At 34.9% G+C, this 25,408-nt stretch overlaps 2 pseudogenes; one reads left to right on the plus strand and one right to left on the minus strand.

Annotated features, from left to right (window-relative positions):
- The first annotated feature begins 632 nt into the window (after nucleotides 1-632).
- Nucleotides 633-5,419, plus strand: LOC129322615 (uncharacterized; annotated as a pseudogene).
- Nucleotides 5,420-22,332: 16,913 nt separating this feature from the next.
- LOC129322616 (uncharacterized) lies at nucleotides 22,333-25,205 on the minus strand (annotated as a pseudogene).
- Between the last annotated feature and the right edge of the window lie 203 nt (nucleotides 25,206-25,408).

The following is a 25,408-nucleotide window of genomic DNA, read 5'->3' on the forward strand; positions in this document are numbered from 1 at the left end:
TGTGAGCTGAAATTGTTAGTCGATTATTGTTTTCTCTTTCAGTTGTCGTGTGTGTGTGTAAGTGTAGGAGAAGTTGAAATCCAAGCAAGTTAAATTCTGAATTCAAGGAATTTTTTTATATATTAATTTCACTTTAATTGCTCTAGGTTGTTACAGGAGGTAGAAGATGAGACTGGAATTGATTTTATTGGGTTTAAATTAATTTTGATTGGGAATTGAATTTGAAAAGCTTGATTTTAAATATTGATGTTTGGAAATTGTTGGGCTTGTGTCACAACATCACCTGGATCTACCTCTAGCGGGCCAGACGTCACAATGGACCGAAAGAGTTATGGACCTATAGCTAAGGAGCCCATACGCAAGAGTACGCGGGTGAAAAGACCAACATGGAAATTACGTGAGCTGGAGGATATATAGAACGCACGTAGAGGGGAGAGTGTGTGGATATTTTTCGTGAACGTTTTCCCTCTGAATTCTTCTGTCCTTTCTCTGAATTCTCTGACAATTCTGTTATTACTTTTCCCCTTCTTGCTGGTATATCCCTTCTGTAATAATTGATAATCAATATTATCGATTACCTATCATATTTGCATAACTGTGACATATTTTGCTGCTTTCATTGAGAGATGTCCATGGCCGTCGCCGACAACACTGGAATGAAGGAACTGCAAGCTGAGATGAAGATGACGCGAGATTGGATGGAAGATGCCTCTAGACATTTCAGTAAGATTGAAGGCTTGCTAGAATCACTGGTGAGGTCTGTAGACAACTTCAATCGCCGAGCTGAATCATCGCACTCAGAGGAGGGTTATCAATCTGGAAACAAGACACCCGAGCGGCCATTGATTGGGTTTCAATATCAACCATCTAGACAGGTGAAGGTAGATTTTCCGAGGTTTGATGGTACAAAGCCATTGGAGTGGTTGTTTCGAGCTGACCAATACTTCAAGTTCTTTGAATCGTCAGATGCTCAGAAATTGGTTATGGCAGGAATCCATATGGAGGGCGCTACGGTACCATGGTTTCAGATGATGATGAAGTCATGCCAAATTTCAGATTGGGATTCCTTGACTAAAGCTGTTGAGGAGCATTTCGGACCAACTATCTATGAATGCGCAAGGGTACAATTGTTTAAGCTTATACAGCAAGATTCATATGAAGAATATACACGGCAATTCGTGGCATTAGCAAATCGTTCAGAAGATATGATAGAAGGTGCCTTGATTGATTGCTTTATAGGAGGCCTTAGAGCAGAACTGCGACGGGATGTGGTGGCTCAAGCACCCAACACATTATTGAAGGCGATTGCATTAGGGCGTTTGTATGCTGTGCGAGATTCTCATGTCTCCTCACCAGCACGGCTTAGAGCAACATTCTCTCCATCTTTAACGGGGGGAATCAAGTTATCCTCGACGGTCATTGCAGCAGCTCCAAAGGGGACAGTACCACCTACGACAGGAAGTAAAAATATACTTCCACCATTGTTACTATTGCCAGACAAACCACCCATAAGGAAGATCACTCCAGTCGAAATGCAGATTCGACGCGAAAAGGGCTTATGCTATTTTTGTGATGAGAAGTTTTCTCCATCCCATCGGTGTGGGAAGAAGCAACTCATGATGTTACTGACGGACTATGGACTAGAGGACGATAATGAGGAAGAACCTAGAAAGGCCAGTGAGGAGATTCATACACTGCACCATCTATCGTTATGTGCGACACAAGGTTCGTCGGGTATAGCCGCCATCCGTTTCAATGGCATTATTAATGGGATGGATGTACAAGTTCTCTTGGACAGGGGTAGCTCAGACAACTATGTCCACCCTCGCGTTGTGCAACAACTTCAATTACCTTCAGAGGTAGTACCCACGTTTAGGTCTTGGTGGGGACTGGTCAATTGATGAAATGCAACTCTATGGTAGCTGACTTGCAGGTGTACATCAGTGGGCATACCATTTCTTTCCCTGCTTACGTGCTTCCTGTAGCAGGTGCTGATGTAGTGATTGGTGCATCATGGTTAGAGACATTAGGTCCCCACGTGGCCGACTACAGTACGTCAATGATTAGATTCTTACAAGGAAGCAACTTTATCACTTTAAATGGTTACAAAGCTGCACCTGTCTCTCATACCCAATTTCACCAATTGATTCGGATTCATAATACTGATGCAATTTCTGAGTTATTCATGTTACAGAGTGAAGAAACTTCTAACATGTTATTGGAAGGATCTAATATCGAAGTGCCTACCTAGTTACCAAATGATCCGAAGGCTGTATTACATCAATATGGTATAGTCTTTGCCAAGCCACAAGGATTACCTCCTGCTAGAGATCATGTGCACCGCATTATATTACAACCCGGTATTGAGCCCATTAAGGTTTGGCCATACCGTTATCCCTTTAGTCAAAAAACGGAGATTGAGAAATTAGTGCAAGAATTATTAGCTGAAGGGTACATTCAGCTGAGCAATAGTCCTTTCTCTGCACCAGTGATATTGGTGCGTAAGAAAGACGGCACATGGCGCTTCTGTGTGGACTATCGAGCACTTAATGCAGTAACTATTAAAGATGCTTTTTCCGATGCCTACTGTAGATGAGCTCCTTGATGAGCTACATGGTTCAGAATTCTTTACAAAACTAGACCTGAGAGCCGGGTATCATCAAATCTTAATGAACCCAACAGACCGTGAAAAGACAGTATTTCGCACACATCAAGGTTTATATGAGTGGACTGTGATGCCATTTGGCCTAACTACTGCACCAGCCACTTTCCAGGCTCTCATGAATTCTGTCTTTCAGCCTTATCTCAGAAAATTTGTTCTGATCTTTTTGGATGATATTCTCATTTACAGTGCGACATGGGAGCAACATCTAAACCATGTAACGACTGTTTTATAGGTTCTATCTTAGCAAAGGTTGCATGCAAAATTTTGTAAATGTTCATTCGGCCAAAAGAAGATTGATTACCTGGGGCATATTGTTTCGAAGGATGGCGTGGAAGTGGACCAGAGCAAGGTACAGGTGGTGTGAGATTGGCCTATACCAACGTCGGTCACCCAACTTTGGGGTTTTCTTGGTTTGACCGGCTATTACAGGCGATTTATCTGTCATTATGCTCGTTTAGCTGGACCCCTAACACAGTTACTCAAGAAAGATAGCTTCCAGTGGAAAACAGAGGCATAAGAAGCTTTTGAAGCCTTGAAGTCAGCTCTAATATGTGCCCCTATTTTAGCATTACCAAACTTCAACAAACCTTTTGTTCTAGAGACAGATGCTTCGGGCATCGGTATTGGTGCCATCCTTAGTCAACATGGCCATTCGATTGCTTATTTTTCCAAGAAGCTATCCAATCGCATGCAATCCCAGTCGGTATATAATCGAGAGCTATATGCTATTGTCGAGTCTGTAGCTAAATTCAGACATTATCTCTTTGGTCATCACTTCATCATTAAAACCGATCATGCAAGTTTAAAGCATCTGAATGAACAAAGAATGCAAACTCCAGAGCAAGAGGCGTGTTTGCCTAAACTTCTCGGATATCAATTCTCTATTGAGTATAAGCCAGGAGCCTCAAACACAGCTGGTGATGCTTTGTCTCACGTTACATTGATGATTATGACCACAATTCACTCATCATTCATGGAGGAAGTCTATCAAAGTGTACGAGCTTCGGCTACTATTTAACAGATGCGACAGAAGTTGGAAAATGATTCTTCAACCCTCCCTGGTTTTGACTTACGCAATGGCAATGTGTTCCGATGTCAACGATTGGTCCTACCACATGATGACTCAACTATTATACAATGTGTTGTTTGAATTTCATGATTCAGCTATCGGGGGTTATGCTGGTTATTTGAGAACTTTTTAGCGGCTGGCCTCTCTGTTTTACTGGGTGGGTATGCGTCGTGATGTTCGGGCATATGTGAAACATTGCCAAATTTGTCAGCAAGCAAAGGTTTCACAACTTCACCCTTCCAGCTTATTGCAGTCTTTGTCGATCCCTGCTCGCATTTGGGAAGACATATCTATAGACTTTATTACGGGCCTTCCACCAGTGCATGGGTATTCTGTTATTTATGTTGTTGTCGATTGATTGTCAAAGTACAGTCATTTTATACCATTAAAGACAATACACTAGTCATATGGTTGCGGACGCTTTTCTTCACCATGTTGTGAAGCTCCATGGCTTGCCACGTTCGATGGTCTCTGATCGTGATCAGGTTTTCACTAGTGCCTTTTGGCGTCATCTCTCACGCCTTCAAGGATCACAGTTACAAATGAGTTCTTCCTACCATCCACAAAGCGACGGCCAAACTGAGGTTGTGAATCGCTGCTTAGAAATGTACCTGCGCTGTTATGTATCCGATCATCCACGTCGATGGATTGATTTCTTGCCATGGGCAGAATATTGGTACAACACGGCTTACCACCATTCCCTCGGCAACACCCCCTTCAAGATTGTCTATGGTCGGGACCCTCCTCCTTTGCTTCGCCATGTATTACGAGAAGATACCCCGTATGATGTGCATGCTCAACTAACAGCTTGTGATGAAGTTTTATCAGACCTTCAAACTCATTTGTAGAAGGTTTAAGACCGAATGAAACGTTTTGCTGACCAGAAACATACAGAGGAGTCTTTTGACATCGGTGAATTGGTGTTTGTGAAGCTTCAACCTTACCGGCAACATTTGGTTCACCTACGGAAGTTTTAGAAGCTGGCAATGCGCTATTTCGGACCTTTCAAAGTCCTTGAAAAGATCGGTCATGTTGCCTATTGCCTTGAGTTGCCACCAGATGCTCATATTTACTCTGTTTTTCATGTCTCCTTGTTGAAAAGGTGCTTTGGGGATGGTTCACAACCCACTCTGCCATTACCCCTGAGGTCTTGCCCCAAGGGCCTTATTGTTCAACCACAAGCTATACTCGACGTTCGTTCAGTGCATCGTGCTGGAAAGGTGGACTCAAAGGTGCTGGTTCAATGGTCGGGTACGTCGTCTCCATCGTGGGAATCCTTTGAAGTGTTACTTGCTTTGTATCCTGATGTGGACCTTGAGGCCAAGGTCCGTCTTTGTGAGGCGGGTATTGTCACAACATCACCTGGATCTACCTTTAGCGGGCTAGACGTCACAATGGACCAAAAGAGTTATGGACCTATAGCTAAGGAGCCCATACGCAAGAGTACGCGGGTGAAAAGACCAACATGGAAATTACGTGAGCTGGAGGATATATAGAACGCACGTAGAGGGGAGAGAGTGTGGATATTTTTTGTGAACGTTTTCCCTCTGAATTCTTCTGTCCTTTCTCTGAATTCTTTGACAATTCTGTTATTACTTTTCCCCTTCCTGCTAGTATATTCCTTCTGTAATAATTGATACTGTGCTTTTAATCAATATTATCGATTACCTATCATATTTGCATAACTGTGACAGCGTGTGATTTAAGGATTAAGGATTTGATTTAGTGCCTATTTGGATTGAGGAATTAATCGATTTTAGGGACAAAAAAATTGATTAAGTCATAATTTACCCAAACACCCACCTTTTTCGAAAATCAATTTTTAAAAAATTGATTTTCATTAAATTGATTTTTTGGCCAACACTTCAAATTTCAGCTTGTCAGCTTCTAGGTGTTTTTGTTACAAAGTTATATGAGTAAATTACATAAAAGATTTAAGAAAAAAAATCACAAAAAATCCGTATATAGTAAAATTAGTAGTTTGGTTTCTAAAATCAAATTCAAAGAAAATAGGTTCTTGAGAGTGGGTGCTTATTGTGAATTGAATCTTGATGCATTCAAGGTAGTTGTGAAATGCATGATAGAAAATTTGACAAAAATGCAAATTGTTCAATTTTCATATTATTAATTTTAAAGGGATATGTGTAAGTGGTGGCTTGATCCAATAAATTGGCAAATTGAGATATTTGAGAGAGGTAATGTTAAATAATGGCTATGGTGTTCCATTATGCTTTAAAAAGGTATAAAAGGAACTTCCCATATTAATCAAAGTTTAGTCATCAACAAGCCTCCAACAATTTAATCAACTTCCCATGTTAATTTTATCATCAACATTCAGCTTAGCATCACAACAAAAATGTTCACAGCACCAACCAAAATTTCCATTCAAATTCAAAATAATCATGATGGCACTAAGAGGAACAGAGGTGCGTCTTCGGTGAGGAAAGAAGGAGAATCCACATTACTATTGAAACCGAAGAAGAAGAAAGAACTAGTGTCTTACTTTCAACCAAAGTGCAGTGGAGCTGCCACTCTTCAGCTCACAAACCACGCCGACAAAGATAAAGGAAGTTTCAACCAGCTGTTCAGCGAAGAGGAAGAGCAGAAATTACAGACAAGAAAAATAAAATATTTGAGCATACTAATCACAGACACTCAGACACCCAACATCTAAGAAGGATAGGAAGTTGAAGCTGACTTACACACCTGCCTTACACATCGAGGATGAAGTTGAAAAATTTAGAAATGAAACTCAAGTGATGAGAAACTTGAATTATGGCTTAGAGTGGAATATAAGATCTTATATGGTTTATTTTGAATTATATAGGACTTAATGTATGTAATGACTTTAAATTTTAAATTAAATAAATTTCTCTTCCAATTGATATTTTATTTAATTGTTAAAATTCTATAGTGAATAAAGAATGGTAGTTTATTGGAATTTATACTCGTAATTTTCTTGAAGTTGATATTTGACACATATTCTGGAGACATATAGGAGTTTCATTCTCCCAAATATGGTAATGTAGGGAGCTCTACAGAATTATTTATTAATTTATGAATTTGATTTGAAAAGCTATTTTGAAACAGTTCTGCAATTTTTGCATTAGATATGATATTTTATGATTTTTTTGGTCTAAATGGACTCCAATGATTTTGAAATTTTAACAATAGATAGTGCATGAATATATCTTTCTAAGGAGCCTAAGTTTTTCCAATTGGACATTCCTAGCTCAAGTAATGGTCATCTAAAGTTTATGATCAATAATATGTTCATAACATGCTAAATTAGGTGGAGAGGGATTAAGTTAGTTGTTCCTTAACTAACCATTTTGGTTACTAATGAGATATTTTAAGAATCCTAAATAATTTGAAATGACCCTTGGTGGTGAATGGTAGAGGGAGAGAGCAAGTAACAAATAAGAAGGAAATATAAGCAAAAGCAAGGGGAGTAATGTTTATGAATTAGATGACTATGATGTTTAGGTCATTCCTTGATAAAGTTATAATAGAATGTATTGAGGAAATGTTGATGTATTTAATGAGTTCAAAACGCAAATATTTCTTATACGTTTGACACTATATAAGCTTAAAGAACAAAATTTACATGTAAAATTCTTGAAACATGAATTCTAGCATGTTAAGTAAAATTTTTTCCCTATTATGTCATGCCTAAACATGTAAATTAAGCATATATCAAAATAAGGTAGAAGGAATTCAAAAGTGACAACTTCCCATTATAGTTATTGGATACAAAGATTCATGGGTTTTAACTAGGATTATCATCATTTTCATAGGAACCTTCTCAACTAACCATACTATTGACTAAGCTCATCTGAAGGAAAGTAAAACAAAAGAGCCTTCAAAGGTTACATGAATGTCTAACATCCACATTGTATTGCCTTTAAGTTGTCATCAGGAAAGAAAAATTTCAATCTTAGGAAGAGGATGGAGTTACTCATGGTTTATGGTTACATTATTTTCATCATTTTGGAAGAGATAATATAATAACAAATTATTTTAGTGAAAATCCTTGGATATTTAAGTAGCAGTAATACTAAAAAGACTACTAATAAAAGAGATTTATAAATTTTAGCAAAAGGGAATAAAGTTTGAACTTTCGAAAAAGGCATTATGACTTGTGTACTGATTGGTTCCCCTTTAATTGTTAAGGCTGTTGGTGTATGAAGTGCAATTCCAAAACTATGCTAGTTATTGGTAGTGATAGGAAATGTGGTGATATTGAATTTTTTTGTTAATTAGGAGGGAGTATTAAAAATTATTTTTATAGGAGGATACGTATTCTTAATTAGATTGTGTCATAAGGGCAAGATTGATTTTATTGTGCAGAAAAAAGAGGAAAAAAGGTTTGAATTCGTTAACATCCATTAAATAAATTAAATGTTTGAATTGTGGGAATAGTATAAGGAAGGACATAATAATAGGATTTATCTTATGTTGATAAGGCTGAGCGTTAGAAATCGACATGATTTCTAATGCATTTAGGATACGTGTAATGTTTAGATAATTTCTTGACAAATTTATGATAGAAAGTATGGATGAAACTTTTGTTTATTTAAAAGAGTCTAATAATTTGAACAAAGTGAAACTGAATTTAGCACAAGATGCCATTATGATGGTCAAGGTAATTAAAGAAAGGCTACTAAATACTTAAAGTTGACAAAAATTTTATGTTGACAACCGCTATTACAAGTTAGAATTTATAGTTGGGAGATAATGTATTTCTTAAAATGTCTTCTATAAAAAGAATAATAAGGTTTGGAAAATCCAAAGTATATTGACCCATTTGAGATTTTAGAAAAAGTTGGTGGTTCGTTTGCCAATTGGCATCATCAAATATATATATATATATATAGTTAATATTATTCTCAATTAATATGCAAAGGATGATGCACGCATTTCCAACTTATACCCTGGGTTAGGCTTAAAAAAACAAAAACAGTTGGTTTAAATGTTTAAGATTTAAGAGGGACTTTTTGTATTTGTTCCGTATAGTGAAAATTTTCCCTACAAATAACTAGCAAGCGGCGATGAAATTTTTGTTTTTTTCCCCATATAGTGAAATCAATATCTTCCTCTTTTTTTTTTGGACTTTGATAAAGTTTAACCCTGACACGCATAAAAAAAGACTCAAGAAGTAAGGCAATTGCAAATTGACTCACATTAAAATAAAGCTCTAGAAATATTTTAAAAGCTCTCCACTCTTTTCATGGTTGAACGATTTCTTAATTATTTTGGCTTGTGCGGTTTCATATATTCGTGTAACGTTGGCCAAGAATATCAAAAAGAAATTATTAAAACAGTCACTTGGGTCTAGAATGTAATTCTAATCAAAACCAAAAATATTTAAGTTTGGGTCGGAATGCACCGCACGCGGCCGATCAGAAGTAAATAAAAATTGTGTGATCCCAAGATCTATATCACACTACTATCAAATAACATTAAAATTAACAAAAATAAATTTTATAATAAAATATAATTTAAGTCATCTCTTTAAAAATTAATGGACTAACTACTTGAATTAGAATTATGAAAAGTTAAAAAGTGAGAAATTTATTTATGTCAAAATTAATTTAAAAAACTAAATTAAAATTAAATAAATAAAGTAGGTTTAACTGAGAAAATTACCAAATATAAATAGTGCAATCAATCACAGTTTAATTATGTAAATTTAATCTTCCTTATCTAAAAAATAAATTAAATTTATTTAACTTTATTATTCTAGTATTATATATATTTTTTAAATTATCATTCAAGGATTAAATAATAAATTAAATTATAAATTAATTGAAATATCTCTTAATCTCTAACTTAACAACTATTTTATGTTAGCCATATTAAAAATAAAGCATGAATAATCACAGTTAACCTCTAAAATTTTATATTTTTTGAACACATTTTCTTAAATTTTAATATATTTTGACTCAATTATATATATTTTAATTGCCTAAATTAAAAAAATATGCATTATATTTTGGATTTGCATACTTTGCTTTATTTTAATTTTTCTGGAGTTAAATTTATGTTATTTTAATATAAGGTTTAATTAGTTACATTTATGAAATTTTGTTTATGCTTTTGAAAGCCATGTGGCTTGTTCTCGTGCCATGTCATTTTTCAATGAAATGACGCGCATAGCTTTCTTGATTCTCAACTTAATTATGAAATTGCTGCCAATACTATTTTTTACCTCAATTTTTTGAAAGTGACATAAATTTAGGTGGTAGAATTTCAGTCAAGGACTATGATAAAAACTTAATTTCTAGTGGATTCACAAAAATTTTGAAATTTTCATTCAGTCCAAGGGAAAAAAGGCAAACTAATTCTAACAGTGAAAAAATCAAAGTATCCTTAACTTATTATGTAGAATCATTAGTTGTTAATTTTCTTACTTTGTTTATTAATTTCAATATCAAAATTACATCTATTTGTCAGACAATTACTAACATTAATTGTTAATTTAGTAATTTTACTTGTTAATTTACTAACATCAATTATAAATTATAAGACCAGTCAGTAATTTATAATTAATATTAGTAAATTATAAAATCGGTCAGTAATTTATAACTTATGTTAGTAAATTAAGAAGTAAAGTTGGTAATTTAACAACTGATATTGCTACGTATGATTGAACCACTGATGTCAAGTCTTATATAATTATTGACATGTCAACTTATGTAATTTGCAATTCATATTAGTAAATTAACAAGTGGAGTAAAAAAAAATTAATAATTAGTGATTTTGTATAATAAGTGAAAGATATTTTGGTTTTTTTATAGTTGGAATTAGTTTGACTTTTTTTCCCTAGACTAAATTAAAATTTAAAAAAAAATTGGAATTCCTAGTAATTAAGTCTCTACCTTGATCTTTAATTGACATTCTTCCAATTGGGGTAGTAAAAAGTATATTTTGTAGTAGTGATAGATGATTTATTTGATTTTTGTGCCAGTCATTTTTTTCATTTCTGATTATTGTGTTAAGAGGTTGAAAGCACCTTTACGTTAGACAAAAAATTAAACACAAAAGACTAGAGGAACAAAGTTTAGAAGGAAATATTATCAATTAATCAACAAAATTAATGTTAGACAAGACTTTGATTTGATTTCATGATCTTACGAGTGATCGGCTAAACTTTTACCAATTAGACCAACCTTGGCTACATAATTTCATGTTAGACAAATTACAACTGTTAACAAGGTAGCTTGGAATTTGGTCCAATCTAACCCCCCAACTAAAAGATGAACATTAAAAAAGATTTCGTGATATGATAACTCTATCTCTACCCGTTGTAAAATAACAGCTATATTACTTAAAAAAAATAGATATGATAGTTAAAATTAAATTAGATTAAATAAAAAAATAAATAATTAAAGGACAGTCAATTCCTTTTGCCTTCATTCGCATGTCACCCGTACACATGAAATAAAATAAAGTCCATTAGTAGAGGCCAATTTGTGCCAGTTTTCATTAACTTGAAATTTAAGACTATCTTTTGTTGGCATTTCTTAATAATATTTAAACTGGCGGATAAGGTTGAGTATGCAAAAATGTATTGAGAAAAATATAGAGAAAATTCAAATCCGTGTTAATATGCATGCAAGGTTAGCTTTTTTGATTATGGTAAGAAATTAATCAAGTCCATGCGCGGTTGTCATCAGCTATAACTAATTTTAAAACCCATTAATTTGGCATCATATATATATATAATATTATTTTCAATTAATATGCAAAGGACGAGACACACATTTCCAACTTATGCCCTGGGTTAGGTTAAAAATAAAAGTAGTGGGTTTACATGTATAAGATTTAAGAGGGAAGTTTTTTATTCAATAGAAAAGTAATACATATAGTATTTCACACAAGAAAAAAAAAACAGAGAGAGAGATAGAGAGAGAGAGAGAGATAGAGAGAGAGAGAGAGAATACATATGGTAAGATATGAAGTACGCACATTCATGGCCGCTTCTCTACCTTCTTGTTGAAATGCCGCGATCATAAGTAGAAGAAATTATTTCAACAAGAAGAGGGAATTGTAATAACACAGAGTGTCACTAGAACACTAGCAATCATAATAATAAGAAGAAATGCCCCTACAAGTGATGACTTATGTTGCAACATGATGATTATGGTTGAAGAAAAGACCATCATCATAGTTGCAATGGAGAGAAAAAGCATAGAAAAGCCCATGATCATTTACGTAGACAAGGAGTAAAGAAAGTCTTCTTCTGTATAGCATGACGTGAGGATTCCTAGAAATGTGAACACGGAAGTAATAGAAGCAAACAATGACAATGCATCTGAAATTAAGAAAACCTTGAACAATTTTTCTTTCAGGAACATTGGGTACAAAATTTTGATAATTCCCTCTTGGAACTGTAAAAGCTGCTGCAAACATGATGGTGACGATCACTCCTCAGTTCTTTGTGCTTTGTTTGCTTTTGAGTGGTGAAGCAGGAGCCAACATAGCTGCCACATGCAACAAGGTATTGCTATTGGGAAAGATGAGCGATGATGCTGCATTCCTAAATCGAAACCCATGGATGAGAAATATTTCCTGATAACTCAAATATTTTCAGCTGATGGGAAACTAAATATTTCGTAGAAGGGATCAAAAGATTATACCCACCTGCCGGTAGTAGAGCAAAACTATGCGACTACCCTATGTAGCTCGGCCTTCTTTTGCAGCTCATGGTTCACAACCTCTGATGTAAAGCTTGTTAAGCTTGTTCTAGTTCCTAGAGTGTTGTGTGACAATCTAGGTGCAGTTCTCATGACCAAGAATCCTATTCTGCACGCTAAAATTAAACATCTTGAACTTGATTTGCATTTTGTGCGTGAACGCGCTATCAGAGGGGTGATTGCTGTGTATCATATTCCTGCTTCTTGTCAGGTTGCAGGTGGTTTAACTAAACCTCTTTCTAGCTCTCATGTTTACTGATTTTAAGACTAGTTTAGGAATAGGATGTACCTTGAATTGAGGGGGAATGTTAGAGATAATTATGTATTAGTTATGTGTTTGCCATAGCCAACGTGGTTAATTGACCATGGTTTGGTTTTGTTAATTGTATTATAAATACTCATGTACAGTATACTCTGAATATACAATTCATTTCACTCAGATATTCTTCAGCGTCTCTCTTACGCTCTCTCTCTTCTTTGTTCCAATATCACTACTACATAAAATTGTATAATCGACGCTTTATAATTGACGTTTATTTAAAAAAAATGACAAATAAAAAAGGCGGAGAATACTTGACGGTTTTACAAAACAAGCGTCAAATATTCAGGCATATACTTGACGGTTATTTAAAGATAACCGTCAAGTATATATATTTGATGTTTTTTATAAATAACTATAAGATAAAGCTAAAATTTACACGTCGGTTTTCGATAAACAAATGTCAAATTAATAGTAGAAAAAGAATTAAATTTTTGCACATACTTAACGCTTGTTTTGAAATAACTGTCAAGTTTGTCTGCCATATACTTGACGGTTGTTTTAAAAGAAGCATCAAATATGTAATACTTGATGGTTGTTATAAAATAACCATCAAGTATTGTCATTTAAATTCCCTCCATATTTCTTTTTCACTCTCCATTTTTACAAATCCTTCATCTTCAGAAACAAACCCAGAGCCACCGAAACCCATTTTGCGTCACTCCAACTGCCAAAAAACACATTTTCGGTCTCGATTCTTAAGGGTTTTTGATTCTCAGCCTCCATAAGTCTCGTGGGTACTTGTTCGTTTGGATTCTCGATCTCTATCACTCTACAACACATTCTCGTCTTTGTTTTTCTGCACAGTCGGCGTTCCCACTTTTTGTTGAGGTAGGTTCTTGCTTTCCCAATCATTAATCTTCATTTTGAATGTTTGGGTTGTTGATTTTAATTTTTATACGCAATAAATAGTTTCTATGTTATTTATTTTGATCTGCATTGTTGTTCTTCTTAGTGAGTATTTGAACTTTTAAATTTTTGGGTGTTTAATTATTGAATTAATAGATCATCCAATTATTTTGCTGATATGAGGAGATTCATTAAGGATATAAAAAATAGTATACCACCTAATTACCTTGTTTTTAAGTTCTGAGTGTTTGTTCTAAAATTGAATGATTAATTTAGATTTATATTCCTTGAGTTGTCAATTTTCACATTACTAGTTTTTCAATTGATTAAGAATTGGCTTATGAAAAAATATTTTGAGATTTTAAATTGATATTTATATAGTGTTTGATGTGGTTTATATGATTTTAATTAAAATTGAGTTTCTTATTAATGTTGTTATTATTGTTGTTGGATTATATATAGTCTCATTATGGATAAATTAATTTTTTTAAAAGCATAAAGACCTGGTAATACTCATTTTAAGCTGTTATATATACTATCAATTTTTTTAAATTATTTTTGAATATAACTTTATGTGATTATTGTTGTGGATGCTGTTGTTGTTGTCATTTAGATTAATAGAGAAAGGGGATAAGGCCCGGAAAACTCTCTTTTTTAAGTCGTTATGCTGCCGAAATTAGTTCAATGGCTAGCATTAAAATATAATTATTAGTTTTAAACAAGATTGAAAGGGGAATGTGCAAACATGTGATTAGTGACTTATTGACTGATTGATCTTTGTATCTAATTCTCCCACTATCTAGGAGTAGTTAAAGTCACTAATCATATTTCCCTCTTAATCTTTTTAGGAATTATGAAAAATGAATGGATGTCTGCCAATTATCTATCCAAGGAATATTAAGATGGGGTGGCAAATTTTGTTAAGCTTGCAGTTAAGTATGTGCAAGATCCTACTAGGATTGTTTGCCTATGTTTAAAGTGCGGCCTTGTGAAGCGGGTTAGTCTAGATACTTGTGAAGAACACTTAGTGATTAATAGGATGGATCAAAGTTATAGGTGTTGGACAATGCATGGAGAGACAAGAGATGATATTGGTTACAGCCAGAAGCATAGTGAAAGCTGTGCATCATCTCCTAATGATTTTGACACATGCACACTTGAGGAAGATTGTCTTAAACAGATGGCCAAAACAGTTGAAGAGGACCCTGAGGATTGTCCGAAAATGTTTGAAAAGTTGAAAGGTGATGTAGAGACACCATTGTATGCTGGTTGTAGTGCATCAAAGTTGTTAGCAGTGTTAAAATTGTACAACATGAAGGCAAAACATGGATGGAGTAATGCGAGCTTTACTGAGTTGCTTAGGTATTTGAAAGTAGAATTACTTCCTAAGGAAAATGAGCTTCCTTATCGAACATGTGACGCAAAAAAAGTATTGCGATCAATTGGCATGAGTTATGAAAAGATACACTCGTACCCTAATGATTGCCTTTTATTTCAGAATGAATATGCGTCAAGTGTCTGAAGTATAATGCCTCATGCTACAAGCAGAATGGATCAAGTCCTGCGAAGGCATTATCGTATTTTCCAATCGTTCCTAGATTTAGACGTATGTATAATAGTGTAGAAATTGTGAAAAGCTTAACATGGCATGCGGATAAAAGGATAAAAGACGGCATGCTTCGTCATCCTGCTGATTCTCCATAATGGAGAAAGATTGATTATGAGTACCCTGAATTTGGGGAAGAGAGTAGGAATCTACGCCTTGCATTGTCTACCGACGGGATGAATCCTCATGGGATTCAAAGTAGTAGCCATAACACTTGGCCAGTCATTTTGGTGATTTATAACCTTCCTCCATGGCTTTGTATGAAGCGCAAGTATATGATGTTGTCCATGCTAATTGCGGGACCTAAGCAACCTGGGAATGACATAGACATATATTTGGCCCCTCCAATTGATGACTTAAAGATCATGTGGGAGTCAGGTATAGAGGTATATGATGGGTATAGAGAAGAAAGATTTAATTTAAGAGCTATGCTCTTCGGTACAATTAATGACTTTCCTGCTTATGGTAATCTATCAGGGTATAGCATTAAAGGGCAATTTGGATGCCCTATTTGCAAAGAGGGAACACATTCTATGAGGCTTTAATATGGGATAAAGAATGTTTACCTCAGGTACAGTAGGTTTTTACACCAAGAACATCATTATCGGCGGTTGAGAAAAGCGTTCAATGGAAATCCAAAAGAAGGTAAGACACCTTTGCCGTTAACTGGTGATGAGTTGTTTGAGAAGATTAAAGATTTAGGTATTGAATTTGGCAAACCATTTGCAAGGTACCTTAGGACAACCGAATGGAAGAAGAGATCTATTTCTTTGAACTCCCTTATTGGACCACCTTGGATGTTCGGCATTTTCTTGATGTCATGCATATTGAGAAAAATGTCTATGAGAGTCTTATTGGGACTTTACTCCAAGTGTCAGGAAAAATAAAAGATGGCATAAAAGCAAGGTTGGACATGGTTTCTTTAGGAATAAGAGAAGAATTAGCACCCCAAGATAAGGGGAACTGTACCTTTCTTCCTCCGACAGCTTATACGCTATCTAAGAAAGAGAAAGCTGCATTTTGTGAGTTCCTTAATGCAATTAAAGTTCCTGAGGGTTACTCTTCAAACATAAAAAATATTGTATCAATGAAAGATTTGAAGTTAAAGGGCTTAAAGTCTCATGATTGCCATGTTTTAATAGAGGATTTTATTCCAGTTACTATACGTGCAATTTTACCCTTTAAAGTATGAGGGACAATCACTAAGTTATATTTGTTTTTCAAGTCCATTTACAGTAAAGTGATTAACCCATATAAGTTGCTAAGGTTGCAAGCTTGAATTGTATTAACACTGTGTGAGCTTGAGATGTATTTTCCACCAGCATTCTTTGATATTATGATCCACCTAATTGTTCACTTGGTTAGGGAGGTTCAAATGTGTGGGCCTGTTTATTTAAGATGGATGTATCCTATTGAGCGTTATATGAAGATTTTGAAAGGCTATGTGAAAAATTAAAGTCGATCGGAGGGTTGTATTGTTAAACGCTATATTTCTAAAGAGGTTGTTGACTTTTATACCGAGTACCTGAGTTATATTAGCTATGTTGGGCTTCCAAAGTCTCGACATATGGGTAGAATAAGTGGAGAGGGGATCATGGAAAATAAAGTCATTACTATGTCAAGCGTACAGTGGGAGTAAGCCCACCTATATGTGTTGCACAACACTGAAGAGGTTGAAGAGTATGTGACAAGCATATGATTGAACTTAGGAGGGACAATCTTAATAAATCAAAAATTTGGTATGCTAGAGAACACAATAAAACTTTTACAAGATGGTTTAAAGAGCACATTCTTCAAATGTTAAATGTTGATTCTAATTCAGTTTCTAAAAAATTGAGATGGTTAGCTAATAGTCCAAACAGACAGGCCATTTCTTACACTGCTTACCTTGTCAACGGATACACATTTTATACAAGGGAGCAAGATGATAGGAGCACAATGTAAAATAGTGGTGTAACTCTTGTAGCTCATTCCATGCATATTTTTAGCACTAAGGATAAAAATCCTATCTATGCAAACATGTCATACTTTGGTGTAATTGAGGATATATGGGATTTAGATTACATATACTTTTGAGTTCCAGTCTTTGGGTGCAAGTGGATTGATAAAAAAATGGATTGAAATTTGATTATCAACTTGGATTTATACAAGTCAATTTGAACAAGGAAGGGTATAAGGATGAGCCTTTTATTTTAGCGTAACAAGCTAAACAAGTGTTTTATGTCCCTGACCCTGCTAATAAGGGGTGGTCTATTCTCATGTTACATGAAAAAATAAATGAAAATGTAGTAATTGAAAATGACCCATTTGAAGGGACATTAAATCAAAGTAACGACACTGTTGATGAAGCTCTATACATGAGAAATGATCACAATGAAGGCATTTGGATTTCAAAGAGGGGTAAATTATTTCAACATAAGAAGAAAATATTTCAAGGAGGGGGAAGTAAAAAACTAAAGTCAAGGAAACGAAAAAGAGCAACTTGAACATGTAACCTTTGAATTAATTATGCCATTTTTTTCATGTTTGAATTAGTATAATTGATTAATATTTGAATTAATTATGGTTGATTAATTTTTTGAATTAATCATGGTTGATTAATTTTGGAATTTTATTGTGTTACAGATAAATGGCTTCAGATTCTGAGTCCACTGAAATCCCTCCATCAGATCCCGCTACAACTTCTATTGATGCTCCGTTGTCACAAAAAAAATTAGAGCAGGAATATAACAATATCCGGCGGGGCCTGACAATAATGGAAGAAGTCACAAAAACAAGAGCTGCAGGGAAAAAAATTGCAGTGTAGTGGAACAAGAAAGGCCAAGCCATCAAATCTGCAAAGTTTATAAGTTATATTGGGGTTGTGGCAAAAACAACTGTGTCTATCATGCAGAAATCATGGCGTAAAGTTGATCAAGCCACGAAGGACATTGTTTGAGAGACCGTATCTATAAGTTGCATTTGACTAAGTTATATTCTATTATAATATTTTAAATTGATGCACCTAACATATTTATTTTATTTTACAGTCAGGATTTGAAATAGACAAGAGTAAGAAGGATTTTGTCCTTCAAAAGGTTAGGAGGGCATTACTGTCTTTCAGACATTTTATTACACAAAAATATTTGAAAGACCCTAATGCTGAATTTGTAGCCTGAGTTTCTCCCCTATTATAGCCTTTAGTAAAGTAAGAAGATTAGGATACTTTTGTTTTCTCTCGACGAGCGAAGGAATTTAAGGTATTTATGTTTCTAAAATTTAAATTTTAGTGCCTTTTATTGAATGTATCTATGTGTACGAACAGGATATTTTTGTTATTGATTAAAGGAATTGAGCACCCAAATAAGGAGAGAGTGGCCGGGAATGAATATCCTTATAGAGTAGGGAGGTTAGGGTATGCAGGTATAGAGCAGAAAGAAGTAGAGGCCGAGGGATCGGATGTTACCATATCCCGCCAAAGACTATGGGCATTAGCACGAACAAATAAAGATGGAGTGATTGACAACCCTTGTATGAAAGAGGTTGCTGAAAAAATTATAAGTGTTATTCTTATCTATTATTAATAAATGATTATTAAAATGCATACTAATTAGCTCTACTTTTTACAGGATTCCCTCTCTCAAGAAGTATCACAGGGTAAGCTTCCTGAGCATGAGGATATCTTAGCTAGAGCGTTGGGGACCCCTGATCACCTTGGTCGTATTAAGGGTGTCAGCTTCGGTGTCACAAAGAAGCAATACTTTGGCAAGATTAAGAAGCGAACATTGGCTTCTTCATCCGAGGTCTAAGAGTTGAGAGAAGAGCAAGCTGTTATGAAGCAACAGCTAGAAGCGTAGGCAAAGTTAATTGACATGCTATTGAAGGGGTAGATCCCTGAGAGGCTTTTGGCTGATATTAGCCCCAGCAGGAAATATAGCTGCACAGTCCCTTCAAACAAAATACCCGAGGTAATGCATTTTCTCTTCTAAATTTGCTTAACTAATTTTTTGTCTAAACAACTGACATTCTTCATTTATTTAGGGCGAGAATGACTGCAACTATTTAGCAGACGATCCGTCACGCAAAGTAGTTGCAACGGGACGCGTGTATAACATTGTCGGGGACACAATCCATAACCTTCACCTATCACCCAATTACATTAGGGTTTCCTTACTTGTTGAAATCAACCCCAAGTATCCATTACCTTATCCTACCGATGAGATGCAGACGGTAGGAGATGTGTTGGAGAGCTTCGTTGCATGGCCCAGCCACCTTGTTATAGTTGGTACACCAAAGCCGCCAAAGGACCCCTTGCCAACAAAGAAAAAGGTATATATGATTTATATAATTATTTAGAATCTTTAATGTGTGTGTGTGTGTGTGTCTAACTTTTTCATTGTATAGCCAAGGGGGAAAAGCAAATTGAAGGGCAAGGTGTCGGGCCATACTAAAGAGTCAGCCACGATTTTGCAACATGCAGTGCCTATGCCTGTTGTAGAAAACAAATTTCGTGACTCTTTTAAGACCTATGCTTCGGCTACAAGGATGATTCGTCAAGTGCCGATTGGGGATATCATTAATTTTGATGATGGGCTATTTGGTAGAGCATTATTTGAAGTCGTTGGGGATGAAATTTTGAATGAAATCCTCAAGCACGATATGGCGAGCACTAGTTTGATGACTTTCTACATGAGGTAATTCTTCAATATTTATCAGTTAATTTCTTGAATTATTTATGTGTGTGAGTATGCAAGCATATTAACTTATATATTTTTTACACCTTTATCCCTCATTCGTGGTTCCTGGTGGCCTCGAGTCAAAGATTAAGCTGGTTAATCCTCCTGATATCTCTCCCCACAATAATATTACAAAGGAAGCCCTTAAAAATCAAGCAAAAATGCTTTCGGATCAATTTCGAGAAAGGGGAGCAGCGAAGGATACTTTATTTCTCGCTCTTTACTGCCAAGGGTGGGTTGTTAATATTTATTATGAGTAAATATTTTTTTATATTTATTTGTTTGGTAACATGTGCTATTTCTTGTTAGGGGACACTGGATGCTTATGTGGTTAATCCCGTTACTCTAAAAATATGGTATCTCGATCCCCTTAATGGAGAGCCAAGTAATAGGGAAGATATGGTGGTACTTTTTAATGAGTAAGTTGAATTTTTTTACTTGTTATTTCTTTTGATTTTTAGTTTTCATTCACATATATTTCTCACATTTATTCCTTAATTCCTTCTTAGAGCTGTAGTGTTGCATCGCACTGCGACCGACATAACTGTGTCCCCTAAGATGAGGGCATTCGAATCTTCAGAGAAATGGGTCATTGTTAAGGTATTCATTTAATTGGTCAAGTTTTTAATCAAGAAATTGTCTCATTATATTTTACAATTTCATTGATATGTGTTTTTTTACAGTGTCCATTCCAGCCAGATCAGAGCAATGATTGTGGTTATTGCTTGATAAAGTTCATGAAGGACATTATCACTCATGCCTCTACCATATTATCTGACAAGGTATATATATAAATTTAATTACACTTCAATTATAAATTTTAAACAATTTTAATTAACTACCTATTAACTTGAAATTGTTGTGACTATTTGCTTGCAATACTTTGAAGACGTCTATTGCGTTCGTTATACGGCTACACATGTAAAAAAGGTCATTGAAGAGGTGGCCCAATGTGTTTTCAATATGTGGATAGCAACAATAGTTAGGCCGATACAATAGTTAGTTACATTTATATACACATTTTTGGGGCCAATTTTTATGGGATAGGCCACTTAGTTTTGGAACATTAGTTTGCAAATAAGTTGAGCATAGAATTTTTAGATTTTAAGGTTAGATGTATAGGAATTTTTATGTTAATTAGATAAGAGATACTATTACAACATTCATTATATTGCATTATTTTCGTTGCTGGCTGGCTGTTTTTTATGTTTATCTGTATCTTTATGCAGGGGGCTGCTTTAAAAGCAGCCACTATATTTAAAAAAATTATGCCATAAATACTTGACAGTTATTTCAAAATAACCTTCAAGTATCAATATAGTTGACACTTGTTTCAAACAAGCGTCAATTATTTGTAAATACTTGACGGTTATAAGGAAACAAGCATAGAGTATTTATGGCCAAAAGAACTGGCAAGTTTTGGCCATAAATAGTTGATGTTTTTTTTCTTATAACTGTCAAGTATTTATTTAGGGAAGTGCATATTTAATTCATATACTTGACAGTTTTTTTTCAAATAACCATCAAGTATAAGATTAATACTTGATGATTTTTAACCGTCAAGTATTATTTTTTTAATATATGTCGCACCCTTACTTGACTATTAAAAACCGTCAAGTATTGTGAAAAATAAGCGTCAAATATGAGTATTTTCTGTGGTAGTGATACTTTGAGTTTTATTATTGTTCAATGCTAAACCAGCAAGACAAATGGTTGCTGCTTTATTTAACCAAGAAAATATGTTACCTTCTCTTCTCTAGATAGTCCTAATAGAGAGAATTGGTCATTTTTAATTTTTTTTCTCAATGTAAGAGAGACATTTATAGTTCTTTTAATTTTTCCCTACAAATAACTAGCTAGTGGCGATGAAATTTTTCTTGTTACATGTAGTGAAATCAATATCTTTTTTTTTTTTTGGACTTTGATCAAGTCTAACCCTGCCACTCATTAAAAAAAATTCAACAATTAAGGTAATTGCAAATTGACTCACACATTAAAATCAAGCGATAGAAATGTTTTGAAAACTCTCCACTCTTTTCAGGGTTGAACGATTCCTTGATTATTTTTGGCTTGTGCGGTTGCATATGTTCATCTAACATTGGCTAAAATTAAAATATCAAAAAGAAATTATTAAAATAAGCGTTTGAGTCTGGAATGTAATTTTAATCAAAATCAAATCATTTAAGTTCGGGCCAGCATGCACTGCACGTGGCTGATCAAAAGTAAATAAAAATTGTGTGAGCCCAAGAACTGCGCGATCACGTCGATACACGCATCTCCAACTGATGTCCCTTTAGACTGAAAATAAAAGCCATTGGTTTATTATATTATCAAGATTCAAGAGGGAACTTCTTATTCAATGTAAAAAACATACAGTAATAAGATGTATCAATTATATTACACACACAATTCAAGGCCACTTCTTGCCCTTCCTCTTGAAGATGACAGGACCATAAGTAGAAGAAATTATTTCAATCAGAAGAGGGAACTGTAAAAATACAAAGAGGATGACTAGAACACTAGTGAACATAATAACAAGAAGATAAGACCATGAATGTGATGAGGCATCCTGCAACACCATGATTATTGTTGCAGAAAAGGCGACTAGCATAGTTACAATGGAGAGAAAAAGTGAAGAAAGGCCTATGATCAATTTCATAGGTAAGGAGTAGAGGAAGTCTTCTTCTGCATAGAGTGATGTAAGGACTCCTAAAAATGTTGAACTAGAAGCATCTAATGTGTCCTTCTCTAATATTCCTTGTAATGTTTCTAACTTTCTAATTTTATTTTTTATTTTTTCTTTAGATCATTGGCTTTTATATAAAATAAGAGATATTTGGATATCTTGATGTCTCAAAATGATAAAAATTTATATTTTTTATGATTTTTTAAAGAAAAAATCATAAATACACCCTTTTATTTTTGAAAATCATAAAAAATATAAATTTTCACCATTTTGAGACATTAAGATATCCAAATGTTTCTTATTTTATGTAAAAGCCAATGATCTAAAGAAAAATGAAAAATAAAATTGAAAAATTGAGGCATTATAAGGAACATTATAAAAAGGCACATTAGAGGTCCCTAGCCCAAAAATATCAGCACAGAAGTAGTAGAAGCAAACAAGGACGCTGCATCAGAGATTAAGAAAAGTCTAAATAAGTTTTTGTTCAAAAATATTGGGTACCCTGAAGTTCCATCATTTCCTCCTGGAACAGTGAAAGCTGTAGCAAACATCATGGTGATGATCAGAGCACCAACAACAGAGCATGAAGTTGCCGTTTCTTTCATCCATCCCTCTCCTTCCTTCCTCAGTCCTCTGTGGTTTTTTAAAAAATAGTCCAGAGGATTCAAACCTGCATTGTTTGAATGAGGCCAAAGTCTAGGATCCACCACTTTCTCTGCCGCCTATACATTTAAAAGATGTTACAATCTAGGCCAACGAAATCATACTTCCACTTGCATTCGTTACGAAAGCATTTAATTAATTTAGTTAACTTCTAACCTTGAACCACTGGAATTCCATTGCATTTGCAGAGCGGCACCGGAAATGCGGTCAAGTTGGGAAGAAGAAGCCAACATGGCAGCCATATGAAGCAAGTTGTTGTTCATGGGGCCACTTGGCATTGTTGCTACCACATTCCTAAACCAAAACTCACGGAAAAGGTTGAAAACATCAGCTTGACGATTTTTCACTGCATTGAAGAAAACTTGCCCATTTTTTTAATGAAAAATGACCTTCGAGATTAATTCTGGTTTGGCTTTTAATTCTTTGTACAAGAACTCAGCATTCCCTACTTCACCCGCTGTCAACAGTGCTTGTGCAATCTTATCCTTTTTATATTTGTTCAGAGATTTTAGATTCTTACAAACTAGCTTTAGAATTTCATCTGTCCGTGTGTGTTGAAGCTTCATCTTACGTATTCCCTCCATTCCTGGACAATTAGTAACTCGAGTACAACTTAATGTTAGTCGATTTTAATCACGAGAACTAATCTTAAAAGTGTATATTCAATCTAAGTTTTAGGTAACATTTTTGCATAGGGTACCTGACAACTTATAGGTGTACGAGATGAGCCTATGCGGTAGACGTAGCCCTATTGAGACGGAATTTTGCTAGCTTAGTCATCCGAAAATGGATCAAGTACACGTACACACATAGGATATGCATGCATGCCTCCATAGGTTTATCTTTCCTTAAGGGTCACACACAGACACATATATTTTCTATGTAAATATGTAGAGCTCTATCTTTTTCCTGTCATGCCTAGTTAGTTTCACCTGTATGCAGACATTTAACTTGTATACATAAATTATGGCTAGGACTTTGCATTACGCCCAAATTGAGCTCATAGGAATTTCAAATTCAAATTTTATATTTTGACATACCTGATTTTCATGTTTGATAAAGAATTACGCATCTTTTAATCTATATGTTACAATATTTGATAGGTAATATTATCTGATTTCATCTTCTGATCAACTGATAGAGAATATGATAACTTCAACTTAGTTACTCATCTCGCCTTCTTGTTAAATATCTACACGGATATGCTCTGTGGCTATGATTGATGGTATTTTGATATCTTCAACCCCAAAAAGTGATAAAAGAAATGAAGAAATAAGAGCTTGCTTCTTCAAATAATAAAATAACTAAAAGAACAAGTAAGTTGAGTGGAGCCATTCAATTTTTCAGAGATTGTTTTTGACTATTTCATGCCACTTGCAAAGACAAGCGCACGCGCTCCATATCATGCACAAGCAAATAAGTTTCCATTATGATTTCATGAAATACAAGGCTTTTTGGCATTCGGATTAGCTAGAATATTGTGTTGTCTGTGTGTGTAGCTGTTAGACATATATCTCGGCCTATCTTGACAGATCCATCAGAGAAGAAGTCCAAGAAGACCAAACAGTAGCCCAAAGTTTAATTAGTAGTCCATGTGTGTGTACTCTTCCTTCTTGGTCTACATTGTAGATGATTCTCTCTCATAATAGAATAGGGCTGATATGGTCCTTGTGGTGTAACTAACTCTACTGTATGTTTTCACTATATAATCAATTATTTTGTACAGGCTCATCATGTTGAGTGAGCACAGCATTTTACAAATCTGTCTTTTTCAACTAGTTATCAGAGCAGGTAACGTTAATGGCAACCTTTCCAATTCTCTCTACCACCAACTCACCTGCTTTAACTTCTTCCACTATGCCTCTTTTTGTTACTACTGCCATTCCATCCTGTTCTTCATCATCCACCTCCATACCAGAAATCAATACTGTCATTCCTTCTGCTGCTGTTGTTTAGACTAAGACAACGCCACTGCTCAACAGCCTTAGTTAGGAATGAAGACTCCTCCTCTAGAATTTATAGCTAATGGTAATGATGTTGTGAATCCTGCCTTTGAAGATTGGCAAGCTATAGACCAGCTTATATATGGATGGCTCCTTGGGTCCATGGGAACTGACATTTCAACTCAAGTTTTACA

This window comes from Prosopis cineraria, unplaced genomic scaffold (assembly GCF_029017545.1).
Source record: "Prosopis cineraria cultivar Desert tree isolate PC_DT_omini unplaced genomic scaffold, ASM2901754v1 PC10, whole genome shotgun sequence".
In the NCBI taxonomy this organism is placed as follows: domain Eukaryota; kingdom Viridiplantae; phylum Streptophyta; class Magnoliopsida; order Fabales; family Fabaceae; genus Prosopis; species Prosopis cineraria.